A 16704-nucleotide genomic window follows, 5' to 3' on the forward strand; every position below is an offset into this window, starting at 1 on the left:
TTCCTCAGAATCTGAGGAAGCAACTCCAATGCTATACCCTCATTGCTTGCAAGGCCCATTAGAATTTCTGCAGGAGGTAAGATGGTTTAAATTCTATGAATTTATTTAAGATGAATTATTTACTTAGGTCATATTTTTAATTAGGATGATTGCTATGTTTTGTTGTCTAGAAGAGTTCTAATCTTTATAAATGTAATTCATATCCACAAGGCTATTATTACATCAAATCAAATACTAGAAGTCTATGACCCAATTGGTATTGTCTGATTATTCATTTAATAAATTTGTTTGCCGCATCATAAACTGGACCAACGGCTCCGTTAAGCAAATACTAATTTTATGAAGGAGGTGCGATCAACAGGTGTTCACTAAACTGCAAAATTGCACCCATTTAGGTGAATGAACCTTATGAAGTTTTCTTGACCTAAATTATGCCTTCATATTTGATTATAAAGTATGTTACTCTTTTTCTCTTTTTCCTTTTTTTTTTATAGCTCAGATAGAAATCTAAATCAAATGAACCTAATATACTAGCCCCATCCCTCTCCACCCAAGACCACTCAAACTTGTGTCCTCTTTAAGGCTTGGGGAAGTACCATTCCGTCCAACGTGGGCGGTGGTAAAGTATGTTACTCTTGATTTGGTTTGGTTTGGTTTTCTCTCTTCATTTATTGTTGCTCAATTGTCAATAAAGTTAATGGAATAAGAGAGATTTTATAATAATAAAGTACAAGAATAATTATCATAGAGTAGACATTATACATTAAAATTCTTTTGTATTTATTCATAATAAAAACAAAACCCGTGAATAAACTCCTACTAGCTCATTTATAAATTTGTGTATGTGTGATGCCTTTAGTCCTCCACTAGTAATATAAAAGGAAAACTATCTCTAAATAAAAGTATTATATCAATATCTATGTCTTTGTTTACAACTTACAAGAATGTAAATTATTTTAACAATTTTCTATGGCTATTTCTTGGGTTCTTGGACCCTCTTGATTTGGATTTGGGTGACCAATTTGCTCATTAGTTTTTGCTGATAGAAATGCATGATCTTGTGGATTGGGAATGAAACATTCTCTAGAAGGTGTTCCTGAATCTTCTGAGAAAGTAAATTCGGGATCCATGTGGACTAAAGAGCTTATAGGACTTGTCAAGCAGTTAGTGCTTGGTAAGGCATCACTTCCACCTATACAGTGATCACAAGCAATGTTACCTCTCTCTGTCAGTGCTTTATTCCTAAAAGTATGCGAGCTGAGGTCTTTATTGTCGAAGATTCTTAAGGCATGACGAATTCTTCTCCATATTGAGTTTTTTGAATCAAAGTGATCCAAATTTTCCGCCTCTCCTTGTAAAGAAACATGGAAAAGGAGATTATGAGAGCTAATAAGGAAGCAATGCCGGCAATGAGGAATAGGCCCCAAAAGCTTTCAAGGCTAAGACCGCTAGAAGAAACCTGGGTGTTGGAGCTTGGGCAATCACTTTGGTCCCCTAGCCATGTTTTTTCAATTTCTTTCATTTTCTCTCCTTCGGTTACATTTAAGATTGCCCTTGATACATCTGATATGAAAGGGGAACCTTTTGGGAAGACCTGTGAGACATTAAAATATAACAAATCTACATAAGTGACTACACAACTACGCATACACATACACATGCATGAGAGAGAGAGAGAGAGAGAGAGAGAGAGAGAGAGAGAGAGAGAGAGAGCTTACAAAGCCAAACCCATCAGTTTTAGATATGGGTTGAACCATGGTATATTTGGAGCAATATTTTGATAGTAAAATCTTTATAGAAGGAATCTCATCAAAAGCAGCTGCTATACCTCCATTTGCACTTCCTTTTGATAAAAGTTCATCACATTCTTCTGCAGATTTATATGCCATAAGCTTACTTACGTCAAAATTCATTTCTTTTAGGGCTCCCAAAAAAAAAGAACCTTCTGGGTAGCCCACATGGTCCCCATTCATAAGTAGTTGGTTGACATCAGTAACAGCTGGTTGTAATTGTTGAATTGTTAAGAGTGATGTTAAACTCGCAGTGTAACTTTGAGTGAGAATGAGCACCACAAAAACCCATATGATCACCACAATCCTTGCCAAATTGCTTGACAAGTTATTCTCTGTAAATTAAATTCAAATTGACTTTAGAAGAGAACATAGTTGAGTCATAAAAGTCAAGTTAATACGATATTTGAGATATCATTCAAGTATACAATATTAGTCGATTACTTGTTTCAACGCATGATAAATTTGAATTTAAGGAATCTTAGGCAGTACTGTTATATGATACAATCAATTTTCACATTATAGCCTAGTAAGCAAGACGACAAATAGTTTATTACTTGATTTTTGAAGGATGGAAATTCCATAATTTCAGGTTTCTAATATGAAAGAAGCTTCTAAAGCCGTTATAAGCCTCCAAGTAGAGTATATATGTAGTTTGTGCATTTTGCATAGGCCTTCTATTGAGTATTTAAATTAGTCATTTCTTCTATAATAAATGAGAAAATGATAGAGGGAACTTACTCTGTGCAAAAACCATGGTTGAGAAGGAGTACCATAAGCTTGTTCCGATCTCATGTGATGGAGGCCCACGAAATTCGTCATTTATTCGATGTTCAAGAGCCCAGATCACAAAGCCAATGAAGACAAAGAAAACCCCACTTGTTATCCAAAGGTCCCAAGTTAAGGGCTTCAAGAACACCCATGCATTTTTCTTGTCATTCTCTTTGATTGGGACTACCATTGTTACTCCAGATTCCATATATGGCAATGTGAAGTCAACATAGTTAGTCCTATTTGCAACGATAGTTGTATCTCCAGCCACAGCATCAAAATTCTGTCAAAATAAAATATTAGTTTCGTCATTTCCAGTACTATATGTGCACCCTTGTTTAGATAGACAACAAAATCTAGAGGGAAAAGGATAAATCAAGAAATATAATGCTTCAAAATGTAATTTTATTTTTAAATAATAGTAAGCTAAAGGTTTTTACTGACCCCAAGATATACTTGATACACCATATCATTATATGTTCCAGCGCTTTCGCCATTTGGCTTTGCAAAAGGAATGAACTCGTAGTCAACATTATATGGTAATGCTTTCATTACAGCCTTGAAGATGTCTATGCTATACCCTTTGACATCTGTTGTGTTAGTGCTAGCATCATGTTTTACTTGAACAAATTCAAAAAAACCCTCCTTTACTGGAACTTCTACTCTCAACTTCTTTCCATTTGTTGGAATCTCCCAACCTTTGGGGACAGAGCTTGAATCACCTGGCCATATAACTGGTCCTAGGTTTCTTCTCGAAGTGGAATACATGCTTGTGTTTGTAGAACTCAATTCCCTTACAAGTCCATTTTTTGGAGTCCAAAATGCAACTCCTCTTTCTCCATTACCATTCACATTAATTATCTGAAAAGTTGATGATTGTACTTGCCCATTTTGGAGATTAAACTCTCCAACAAGGCCTGTAAATCTTGTGTCCAATAATGCTTGGCGAAGTTTTGGACCATTTAGAGAGAACCCCATAGTTGCAAGATCAGTTAAGTTGCTTGAACCAGTTGTATTTTCAAAGCCAAAATTTGTAGTCCCAGCCTTCTCAACTGCCTTGGCTAGCGCTGAAGCAGCATCATATGCCCATAGTCCCCTAACATTCAATTCATCATCCAAAATTTTAGGATTGTCTTGATGGAACTCTGTTTTCCATCGAAGTGTAAAATTTTCAAGCTTAATTGTTTTTGGAACATAAGTCTTTACACCCAATACCCCTTGCATTGAGTCATGTACTGAAGATTTTGTCGAGCAAATGGAATTGGTCATCCCAGTGGTCATGATCCAAACATAACCTGCACTCATCATTCCATTCTCTTTTGCCTTAGTGAAAAGCTTAGAACCAAGATCGATTGGCATGTGCACTATGAAGACTCTAGTTTGCATTGTCATCAACTTGTAAAGTTCTTCACCAATGTGGTCATTTGAGGCCAATGGAGGAATGACACTTCGATAAGGGACATGAGCATCAACATCTTGCAAGGCATCAATCAAGTAGGGTATAATACCTTGCCCGTACTCATTATCAATATAGATCAGCACGACTTCTTTCCATCCATAGGCTTTAACAATTGCACTTACAGCTTTCACTTGAGACGAGTCATTTTGAGCAACTTGAAAAAAATATGGACTCTGAAGTGAAGTAAGAGAAGGGCTTGTTGCTAAGAATGATACAATGGGCACTTGCGCCTTCTTCCCAAGATCAATGATAAACTTGGCTTCCATAGAGTTTTGTGGCCCTAAGATGGCTTGCACTTCTACATTTTTAATCAAGTCTAGAGCTGTTTTTACAAAAGAAGAAAGAAGAACAAGAGGAATCCAATTTAATTCGAAATCAAACTCTAACTCTTCTGGAGCTTAAAAAATGAGATGAAGGAATCTTTTGGTAACCATATGTTTATGCACTATTAACGAAGTGTAGCTATTGAATGCAAGGCCGACCCTAAGTCCCCCACAACAAAAGTCTCTACCCCTTCATAAAAAAGGCCACACTCTCACTATAAAATGATCCAAATTATATATATAAAAAAAATTATATGATTGTGCACTATTCAGTGATTCTAGACAAATTACAAATTTTACTAGTTAGAGCTTACAAATTGATGTGTCACTAATCACAAAATAATAATAATAATAATAATAATAATAATAATAATAATAATAATAATAATAATAATAATAATAATAATAATAATTAATTCATATATTATTTAATTGGCTTGTTGAAATCCACCAATCACATTCATTAAACATCAAGTTGTAAATATATTATAGTAGCTTTAGCATGCATTTATTTTTCTCATTTCTAAGATGTCCTCCAAAATACTTGACCAATAAAAATATAACCCAATTGAAATCCTAAATTGTTTGGGAAAAAAATTTGACACAATTTGTTACATCGTTATTTTTCCCCATATAGCATGAGACTTTAATTTTTGTAAATCAATATCTTACACGCTGGATTATCGACATTAGCCACCTCGTCTCTCATGTAACCAAACACCAAACTATATATATATATATATATCTCTCTCTTAACAGTGAAATATAAAATTGAAGATTAAATTTCAACTTTACTTAATCATGAATCGTCTTATATTAAAGATAAAGTGAACCTCTTTTTAAGAAAATAATAATTTTTTTAGTTAAATTTTACACTTAAACTGTGATATATATATATATATATATATATATATATATATATATATATATAAATAAAAAAAACTAATCTTAGATTAGTTCATATTAATTCATCAAATTAACTTTAGTTTGGTTAGTATTAAATAAAATTAATTAATAAATATTTAAATATATAATGCTTCATTTAAATTTATGGCTTTAGGCCTTAAATTATGGCAAGCTAGCAATGATTGAATGGAATGATATACAAAGCTTATTTTTTTTAATAAGAAATGATATACAAAGCTTATTAGAAACATTTGTCAAAATATCGTAAATGTGTTCTTAAAGCATATAATTCATTGTGGACAAGAGAATTAGGTGCCAACAAAGAAAGTTGGCACTCACCGGGGTCACATGTCTCACAAGAACCTAACAGGGAGTACTACAAACAAATTTGTTTGGAACGTGTGGTCCAATAAAAGTTTGAAGTTGTTGGGTAGGGTTTTCATTCATCCCATCAACTATTAAACGTTTGGGAATTTGTGATTTGCATATTTCCATGTTGACTAGCTTGGGTTTTTAATTTTTGGGATTATACTTTGGAGGAAATTCCAACCTAATATTAATAATCATTTGACTTAGAATTGATTCTATCTTACCATTTTCATCTATTACTTTAGGAATATTATCAATGGAATTCACTTACATCATTATTCTTTATATTTTTAATAACTTAAAGAATTCTTCTTATATTTTATGTTTTTTAAAAAGAGAATTATATAAATGTATATGTTTCTTAAATCAAATGTCATGCACTGAATGGTTTATAAGCAATGTAAAAATTACTTAGAATTGTCTCTTTATCAATTTACTTACAACAAGTTATACCAAGATTGTGTTTATATACTATTTAAATTGTAGAGAAGAGATCAAATAATTGAGTATCGACTACAATCCTTTTAAGAAGAAAAAAAGAGTATTGTCTATAGATATACTCAAACAATTAAGAATATAAACACCAAAAAGAAATTGATGGGGCCAAATGCATTTTTTTTCCTAAACATTACTTGTAGATATAAGTACATTTATGAATTCAAGCATGTGAAAGGGTGGACTTGGTTAGATTTGTGCTTAATATTCACCTTGGGTCAAATGCATTCAAGTATGCAACTCACCTTGTGCCGGAAAAAGCTTCTCTCTAAACCGGAAAAAGTTTCTCCCTAAACTAATTTAAAGAGAAATCTTTCAAATTTTACTGAATGTGATTTTGAAAATCTAATCATTGGATTGCATATTCTTATTATATCCTCCATGCTTGCAAAATGATAATAGATCAAAGATCCATTGTTATGTTATCAATCAAATATTTAAATTTCAAGTTTTTGTGATATAAAATTATGCATAACAAAATAGAAATTTATTGATTGAATAGTAAATAATATCCAATTTGAACGAAATTTGACATACATGTTAAAAACATAAATTATATGAAAACTAACGGCTAGATTTTCAAAATTTACATTCAATAAAAAGATATAAGAGGAGTTTAAAGAGTTTATCTTCTAACTAGTTTTTTTTTTTTTTCGAAAGATCTTGTAACTAGTTTGGAGAGAAACGATGTCTCTTTTTGCCAATTGCAACATATAGTACCACGCCACTGTCCAAAGCCACCCACAACCATTCGCATCCCGTACCATTAATTAGTCATAAGGTTCCACCGATCCCAATCACCCCTCTATCTAGTGCTTTTTTTTTTCTTTTTCTTTTTTTCTTTTTTTCTTTTTTGGGCTTTTTGGTCTTTAAACCAGTATGCCCATGTTCATATTTTTGCGCTTTTCCAACTTTTGATTTTTCTATTTAGGATACTATTGATGAGTTTTAAGGTTGATTTGTAGTTTTCAGATGTGGGTTTGTTTGGAATAAATGCCTTTGGACTTTGGTTGGTTTCTAAGAAACTAGTGAAAGAGTGAAGAAAAGAGCTACGAAAACATTTTTTCTCCATTGATAGTGATTACTATGTTTTGGAATATTTGTTATTTATTGCTTGTTTAAATTTTAATTTGGGACCTGTGTTATTTGATTGTTTAACTCTCTTTTTTACCACCGTACACCCTTGGTGCGATAGTTACTCCACAAGTATAAGTGATTGTGGGGTGTAGGGTGTGGGGGTGCGGGAGGTAAGGGCCGAGGTTCAAGTCTCCAGGAGGAAATTTCACACACATATACACTTAGATTAGGCTAGAGTAGAAATTCTATCTTGTATAAAAAATAAAAATATAAATAAAAAACTCTCTCTTTTTTTTTACTTCTAAATTATTTATCTATTTTTTATTAAAAAATAAAAAAAAAATTCTTTTAATTTTGAAAGCAAAAAATATTAAAATTAACGGGAATATTGGATTGAAATAGATTTTGAAGAATTTTACTAAAAACATATTGAAGTTAATTAATTGAAAGAAACGAAAAAGATTAAACTTTGAATAACTAAATTAAAAAAAAAAAAAAAATCGCATTGTCAAAATAAAATATGAAAAAAACAAGTTAAAAATCAAATGGACTAATTTGTATTTTAACCTAAAATTAACAGTCACCTTGTATATAAAATCAAAGATTATATAAATGATATACTACCATGGTAACGTTATGCTGTTAAAGGCTAGGATCTCAGTTGTGAACACTTCATGCTACATCTAATATGAATTCAAATTGTAAGGGAAACGTAAAAGAAATGTTATAATTCAGCAAAAAGAACCAAAAAAAAAAGGCAGAAGCTTTAGAAATACAGTATTGGTAGCGGGCCTTAATTACTTTGTTTAATTTAAAATTCAGTAACATGCAACTGAAATGCATGCATTAATTGACTGGTAAGCCATTTTTTCTTTGTTACGTAAGAGAAGGAGATAAGTGTCACAGTACAGTTGTCCCTATCTCATCTTAGTTTTAACTTCTCTCCCTAAAAATGATTCTTTCAAAGTCCATTTTAAAACTCAATCATACTGTTATAATACTTACGTGGGGTTTGGTACGGGAGAATCCACATTACTTTTGGCATTCACATTCCTAGAAATGTAACTATTCCTATGTTTGGTTTCATTGAGAATTTCTTAAGATTTCTAGGAATATGAGATGATAATGTTTAGTTTATTCACAAGAATCTTAAATGAATTATTTATTTTTCCCATTCTATCCTTGGATTTGAATGTGAACTACCAAGTCCTTTAAAAAAAAAATCTTCTGCTAAATAAATAATGAAAAACCAAATACAAACTATTAATTATGACAAATTCATTAAAATTATAGTTTAACATTTTAAAATGACAAGTACAATACAAAAATAACTATTTAAATTCTCAAATATTTTTATTCTTAATAATAATTTTTAAAAGAGTTTAATCCATAATAAAACAACATGACAATTTTTTTTTCACATGTGAAACCTAAATAAAATTTTGTTAAAGAATATATCAACAGAGTTGTCTATCCTGTTTATATTATTTTGGCGGGAAAAGATGATGATTTGTTTTATATTTTATCTTAATTGTTTAAATGATAAGGAAAATGGGTTAAAATTGTCAATTTATAAAAAATACAATTTCCTTTAAACTTGGGAATCTGGATTCCCACCTGTTTTAAAGGGAATCTACATTCCTACTGAGTGGGGTTTAAGGGGGAAATCCAGATTCCCCTGGCATCTGATTCCCTACCATGATTTGCAACCAAACATGAAAATCTTTAAACATTCCTGGAAATCCTAAAATATTACTCTGTACCAAACGCCACATAAAAATACAAATATATTGCTTGCTATATTGACTTCTAAAAAAGAAACACTAAAAGGTGTGATCAAACATAGAATTTCAGCTTATCTATAAAACTTGTTGATAAAAATCATATTATATATAATAAAAAGACAACAAATACACAAAATCTATTCAATTTGATGAAAAAAAAAATACCTGCAAGATTGTAGATAGAGCAGAGAGGAGAAAGGAAGAATATAACAAATAATTGTAAAGTACGTAATAAAAATAATGAAACATCAAAAAACTGTGTATATATAATGAGAATTTTAGGTTGTGAAGAAGATGATATGAACAAAAAGAAGTACTTTAGGTGAAACTCAAATACTTTTTTTTTTTTTTTACTTTATTATTAGGAAAAAGATGACATAAGATGCAAATTTATCCATTAAAAAAAAAACGTAGGAAAAATAATGTAAGTTCTATCTTTTTTCCTTGTACGTTTTTTAAAGAAACGTAGGAAATAAATGCAAATTCGATCTTTTTTAACTTTTACATTTTTTTATCTCTCTTTTTTATTTAAATTCTATCCTTAGGTTATTCTACTCTATTGATTTTAGATTTTGTTGACAATATTTTAGATAAACACAATTGTTATAGTTGTAAATCAAATACTACTTTCTTTCTCCTAAGTTACAATTTGAGAATTGACAGTAAGCTCCACTGATGAATTGATAATGTATACTCTTTCCAAAACCCTCTCCTAAGTTACAATTTGAGAATCGACAATGAACTCCACTGATGAATTGATGCTAGTGAAATTGAAACCATCATCTACAAAAATGCTATATACCTGATAGAATAACAGAAGTTACTTACCAAAAAAAATATAATAACAAAAGGAATTATTAATTCAAATTTCAGTAATGGCTTTCGTTAAGTGCTTACATACAGTCTACAGTCTACAGTCTACAGTCTACAGTCTACAGATAGGGATGAATAAGAGGGAGGAAGATTTACCTGCAGCAGCTGCTTCAACAACATCAAATTTGGAGTCTCTGGAGTGAAGATGTAGCCTAGTTTTGTAGTGATTATGGGAGGCATAGAAGTCTGCAAGGGCCATGTTGATGCAACTCAAACCCATCTTCCCAGTCGTTGTATCGAGGTCAAGAATCACACCCACGTTAACTGAGATTGTCGTGTTTTGTGCTTTGGCCAAGAAATTACTTTTAGAAAGAATAACGAAGAATAGAAATGAAAAAGCAATTCTGGTAGGGATCTTCATGATTAAGTTTTCAATTACCTTGTAAGATTCATGATCTTACTCTCATTTATAGGACAAGGTCAGAAAGTCAAACGTTAGATTTTGAAAAGTGACAAGGACAAGCCTATTAATATATTATTATAATATCTTGGAAAAGTTAGAACCAACTAAGAAAATATTATTTGTTGAATCCATGGCACTTTTCAAATTTTGACCATATGTAACTAAAATAGTAATTTCCAGGAACTTAGCGTATCTTGAATGCGTCTGAAGTCTATTTGAAGTTCAAGACAAGGCAGAGTTCAAGTTCAAGACAAAAAAATTCATTCTACGTTCTAATTTCGTTATGGTATTAATATTAATTACTTGTTTGCCAACGTATTTGACCTTTCTTTTAATATTCAAGATTATCAAAAAAAAAAATTAATATTCAAATTACTGTTTAGTTTTGTAATTTTGTTTTCAATTTTTTTTCAGATTTTTGTTTTTCCTCTTTTTCCAAATGAGTGAATTACCGTGTTTAAAACTTTAGTTGTTTGCAATTTGAATTAAAAATTAAAAATTTGAGAAGTGGATTGTCGTGTATAAAACACCTAAATGATTCATTAGGACTTCTTTTTTTTTTTTTGTCTTTAACTTGGAAACTCGCTAGAATAATATTGAACATATTATACGATATATTGATGTTGAGTGAATATGGATGAATAATTCTACTTTGTTTCTCTTTTTGGTTGAGTATTGTCTTTTGAATTCAAAGTGTTTAGAAGGAGTATTATAATGATTTGGTGCTGAATTTAATATACATTTATGTACTGGAATGAATGTTTTAAGGCATTTATTTTAATAAATCATTTTTAAAAAGTTTTGAAATCATTTTTATATGATTAAAAGGAAAAACGTTTGTTTACCACTCTTCTTAATATCTTTTTATTGGATGCGAATTTTAACAAATTCACCCTTAAATTATATTTTATTCTTATATCCTTCATGTTTGCAAATTTTCAGAAGATCAAATATCAATAGTTATATCATCAATTAAATATTTAAATTTCAAGTTTTTGTAGTCCTAAATTTTGCACACAAAAAAAAAATTATAGATCGTATAGTAAATAAAATCAGTTTGGCATAAAATTTGAAATGCACAATAAAAACATAAAGGACATGCAATCCAATAGTTAGATTTTCAAAATATATAGTCATGTTAATTTTTTTAATAGATGTTGTAGCTATTAGGGTCACATTTTTATGTAATTGACATATCCTATGAGAAAACACAATTTACTTGTATTCAAGAACATCATGTAGTACTTTTACAAGTGGTAACAAGTGATATTATTAAAGACATGAAGGGTACTAAAGAAACAGTTAAGAAAAGCTCGAACAGAAGATCTCGATACCTTTAATCTATTGAAATTAAATGAACCTTGATACCTTTTGATATATCGAGATTCGTAGATTTTGAAATTCCATATTTTTTTTCGTCCCATGATGACAGGGCTTTTCTAAGACTTCATGCTCTAAGTTTTTAGAGGATATAAAAGCAACATTTTACAATTGTCATTATAGACACAAAGACTCATATTGAGATATAAGCTTTATAGGAGCTACTGCACTTTTATGCAATGTTATTAATTTTGTTTCGGACCTCGTTTCGGTTTATCTAATGGAACAAAATATTTCAGTTTTAGCCTATTTTGACGTACTATTTCAAGGTGTTTTGAGGTTACATATATATATTACTATTATATAAAATAATGAATTTAATTTGAATAAAAAATATTAAATAAAGTGAGATTAAAGAAAATCATAATAAAGCAATTAAATTGGTTATTGAGAAAAATAAATTTCAAATTTGGGATTTCTTGCAAATAAACAATTATATTGGGATATTTGTATGTAATGAAGCTTCCAAGAAGCTCCACTCCCAAGTCCCACCAAAGTTACTAAGAAATAAAGCTTCTTCGTCCACCACCAGAGTTTGAAAACTCCCAGATGCAAGCTTTGAAGAATTAAGAAAGAAAGCTTCTTAATTTGTCCACACGTGATAGCGCTACATTCCAATGCTACGAATTTTTCTTTCTTTTTCTTCCTCTACTCTTCTTTATTAAGTTTACGTTTGAGCTTTTAACTTGGAAAAAAAAGCTGGCTTCATACCGGTTGAAATTAAAATTTCGGCCAGAATTCACTAAAATAAGCTGGAATGGCTGAAATTGACCGGAATGACCCGGAATTTAATCCGAGGTAGAACAAGAGGGGTTTTTCATTCCATATTGCATACCGGAATGGTATTTTCCAGCCGTTTTGGACCGGTCAGAATGAAATTCAAAACATTGATTTCTTGTGTGTCTTAGGTTATGTACTAAGCTACTTCTAGATCTACAAGCATGAATTGAAAAACTTTGCATTTAGGGGCGGAGCTAGGAATTTTTGTTTGGAATGCCAAGTTGCAGCACTAATATATTTATCAAGACAATCCCACACACACATATATACAAATGTTTTTTTTTTTAATTATATACACACATTTTTTTATTTGATAAGTTATATTATACACGCACCCAAAAAAAAAATTAGTATTTTCAATCACAATTATGTTTGATAGCAATCTTTCATAAATAAAATTCATTTTTAACATTTTTGTAGTGAAATTCTTAAAAGTTTCATTTTTTTATACAAATTATCAAATTTTATACTAAAGTAAGTAAAATAATCTTTCAAATTGAACTAATAAAATTTTCAAAAACATAAATGATCTAAAACTTGGAGGAAGAAGTTAAGCTCCAAACATATTTGAAGTTATCTTGCTCTAACTCATTATGTGGCAACTAAAGAGACATTTCATGTGTAGTTTTAGTGACAATATTTTTTTAATGAGTCAATGACTTGTTAATTGCCACATGATGGGTTGAAAAAAATATAGATTCAAACATGTTTGATGCCAAACTTTATCAAATATTTAACAGATATAAGATCATATTTTACAATAAAAAATAGAATTGCGAAAAATAATGTTATGTCTCTATAACTATTAAACCAATTATTTTTTTAAGAGCATCATTAGACTAAATCAAATATTTGGGGGGACCAACTCTTATTTTTGTAGACTAAATTTTGAAAACATTAAAATAATTATATATACTTTTAAAAAATTCAAAATTTTGGGGGGCCCATGGCCCCCCCACCCTTACACATAGCTATGCCCCTGTCTGCATCAAACAATAACTTTCAAGTTATTATACTGTTAGTCACATACTGGGATCTATGCATTGAGTAATCTCTACAAGAACAAGTCCAATTGGGTATTGGAGCTGATACTAGTATAGGTTTGTAAGTTGAATTGTAGATTGGTATTTTGGGATAAACTTGCAATGGAGTAAGATTCCTTATACTTGTAACTATTTGTTTCCTGATTAGTGGATTCTTCATGAGTAGTGACCTAAAATTCACCCGATGAGGTTTTTGTCTACAAATATTTTCCCCATCGTGATCAAATTGTTGTGGCAAATTTATTTTCTACTGTATCTTATTTAGTTTGGTGATTTGATTGTGCCTCCACATTATTTTCATGTAATTTGAATAATTAATCAACTTGGGTAATTAAATTAATTAACTAGAGTCAAACTATATCCCAATTGTAGCTAATGGCTACAATTAAGGATCGAGTTTGTAGCCAAACTTTATTGATTTAAAAATTTGTCAAAAAATTCAATTGCTTTTTTTCTTTTCCATAAAAAATTCACAAAAGTATTTCCTAAATGAATGCCCTTAGGGCTAAACTGTAATTCTATAAACCATACCCCTTAAGTTTGGGTGTCTACAAATTTAACTCCCTAATGTATTTTAACTCCTAAAGTTATATTTTATTTGCTTCAACAACCCCTTCGTCCATATTTTTCATTACGTGCCACATAACTTTGCCATGTGTATTTAGTTCCTTCTATAAAATGATGCCAAATGACATAATAACAATGACGTGACATTATTTTATCAGAAAAAATAAACATGTGGCAAGTTTACGTGGCACTTAGCAAAAAATATGATCGAAGAGGCTATTGATGCAAACGGAATATTATTTTAGTGGGTAAAATTCAAATTCTAAAATTTTAAGGTATAAAATTCAAATACTTCCAAACTTTAAGAATGTAGGTTGCATTTTTAGCATTAACAAAATCCTTACCAATAATAGTCTTATATAGTGTAACTTAAGAATATATCGTGTGTAGTATAAACTTGCCCCAGCCCTCCTTTAAAAATTATTATAACTTTTTACATTTAGGTGGAGTTGGAAATGTGTCTTTATGTTATAAGTGAGTTAAAAACTTCATTCTCTTTCGCTTGTGTGGTGTGTTTCTTTTAGAAAAAAAAGTTTTACTAACGGATACCCAAAGTGTATATATTAATAAATCATTTTAGAAAAAAATTTTATAAAAAAATGAAAAAAGTGATAAACTGTTTTGAAAGTTTTTTCAATTTTTTATAAAAATTTTCTTAAAATTGATGATTAATATATGCCCTATATTGGACAGAGAAAAAAAAATTAACAATCTTGATCGTGAGTTGTTAATTAAGAATTTAAGATAGATGGGCTCTATTAATTTAAGGATACATATGACAACTTTGGTGCGAGTCAGTGCAAAAGCCAATGGGGTCTGTTGGCCGTAATGCTTTATTAGTTTTCGGGCTGCTTGACCTTGACACTTGACTTTAGTGAACAATTATCTTGACCTTGACACTTGACTTTAGTGAACAATTATCTCGGAAATTTACTGCTGAAAATTAAATAATGTTACATAAAAAAAAAATTGACAATATTTTCTATAAATACTGATATGACAAGTTTGTATTGATTCTTATTTAAATTCATTATTGATGTCAATTTTTTCCATACATTAATATTTTGCCACATCAATGTGTCAAAATTTTTTTTTTGTCTATAAACTTTCTCAATTAAATAAACGAAAGCAAACTCTAAAAATAAAAAAAAAAAAAAAAAAAACCGCACACCCTTGGTGCGATGGTCACTCAACAAGTATAAATGCTTGTGGGATGTGGAGGGTAAGGGCCGGAGATCAAGTCTCCAGGAAGAAGCTTCACATACATATATGCCTAGATTAGGCTAGAGTAGAATTCTATCTTGTATATAAAAAAATTTAAAAAAAAAAATTTTCAACTCATGACTTCTGTTTTCAATAATTGTACTCTTTATTATCAAATTAAGGCACTAAAAAAAATTTTGGTGTAGGCCAAGATGGAAGTTCAAATCTTTAATCTAACCATTAAAAATTATATTAGTTGAACTAACTGGATTTGAAATGTCAAGTGAAATTAATCAAACGGCTAAAACAAGTTCTACTCCAATTATAACACGTTTAAAAATATCAAACTACAATTGTAAAATAGAAGAACATGGTACCTAGCTAGATAGCTTGCCGGTAGGGTCTTTCACCATCATTCTGGAATCTTTGAATAGAATCAAAAGATATCTACCTTCAATGTGGTTGTAGAATTACCTCGAAAGAGCTTATAAAATCAATCTCATTTTCCAAAAAATTCAAGACAAAAGGAGTATTAAAATGAAATGTCGTCAGTCAACGTTACAAGAATCTTTTATGATGAATGAAGAACATGAAGGACTAGGCCCAAGTAGTTAGCAAAACCCTGGTGGACCAAAATTCAAATAAATATGTTCAATATTCTAATACGACTTTAGGAGAAAATGTCAGAGATAGAATGAGAGAAATAAAAACCCTCAGAAATCTGTGTTAAACTCATTGAATAAGATTACACTAGCGTTTGTAAAACAGAGCTTAAGTAAGTTTTAAAAAAATAATAAAATAATTGCTAACCCTATAATAATAATAATAATAAGTAACAGTACCTTTTTTTTGGGCCAAGCAAAAACCTTGTATTGGGCCGAAAAATACAAACAATTATTGGGTATAAAGATTAAAGCGCACAAATAAGCATTAGCTAATTTATTTTTCTTCATAAGTTATTGGGCTCTAGATCCATAATTACTTCACCACACAAATTGGATTTTTGGCCCATATTCTCTTTTCTACATGGATTGGACTGCGAGGCCACAAATACTAGTGACTCACTGACTCAACCCCAAGGAAGCGATCTCAGTAACACATACGATCAATCCTCGTAAAGTCTTTTTCTTCGTCCAGAAGAGTTGGGAAAGTCATTGCGAATGAACAGTGACTTTTGTAAATATTATTTTTTTTCAATTTTTTTATTATTATTTTTTCCAAATACATTTTACCAAAAAACTCATCTTCTTCTTCTTTTTCTCGAAATCTTTTTTGCATTTTCATCAACAACACTCAATTCTTAAAACCCAAATTTTATCATTTAATAACATTGACATCAACAAAACCCAATCTTAAAACCTTGATTTTATTATTCAACAACAATCAAATTAGATTTTTATCATCCAACAATACCCAAATCTTAACACCCATACTTTATCATTCAAGAACACCCAAAATATTTTATTTTAAAAATAAAAACC

At 30.3% G+C, this 16704-nt stretch overlaps 1 pseudogene; it reads right to left on the reverse strand.

Moving 5' to 3' along the window:
• Positions 1–956: 956 nt before the first annotated feature.
• LOC142629009 (glutamate receptor 2.8-like) lies at positions 957–10208 on the reverse strand (annotated as a pseudogene).
• Positions 10209–16704: the final 6496 nt, after the last annotated feature.

The sequence above is a fragment of the Castanea sativa genome, chromosome 1 (genome assembly GCF_040712315.1).
Source record: "Castanea sativa cultivar Marrone di Chiusa Pesio chromosome 1, ASM4071231v1".
Lineage (NCBI taxonomy): Eukaryota > Viridiplantae > Streptophyta > Magnoliopsida > Fagales > Fagaceae > Castanea > Castanea sativa.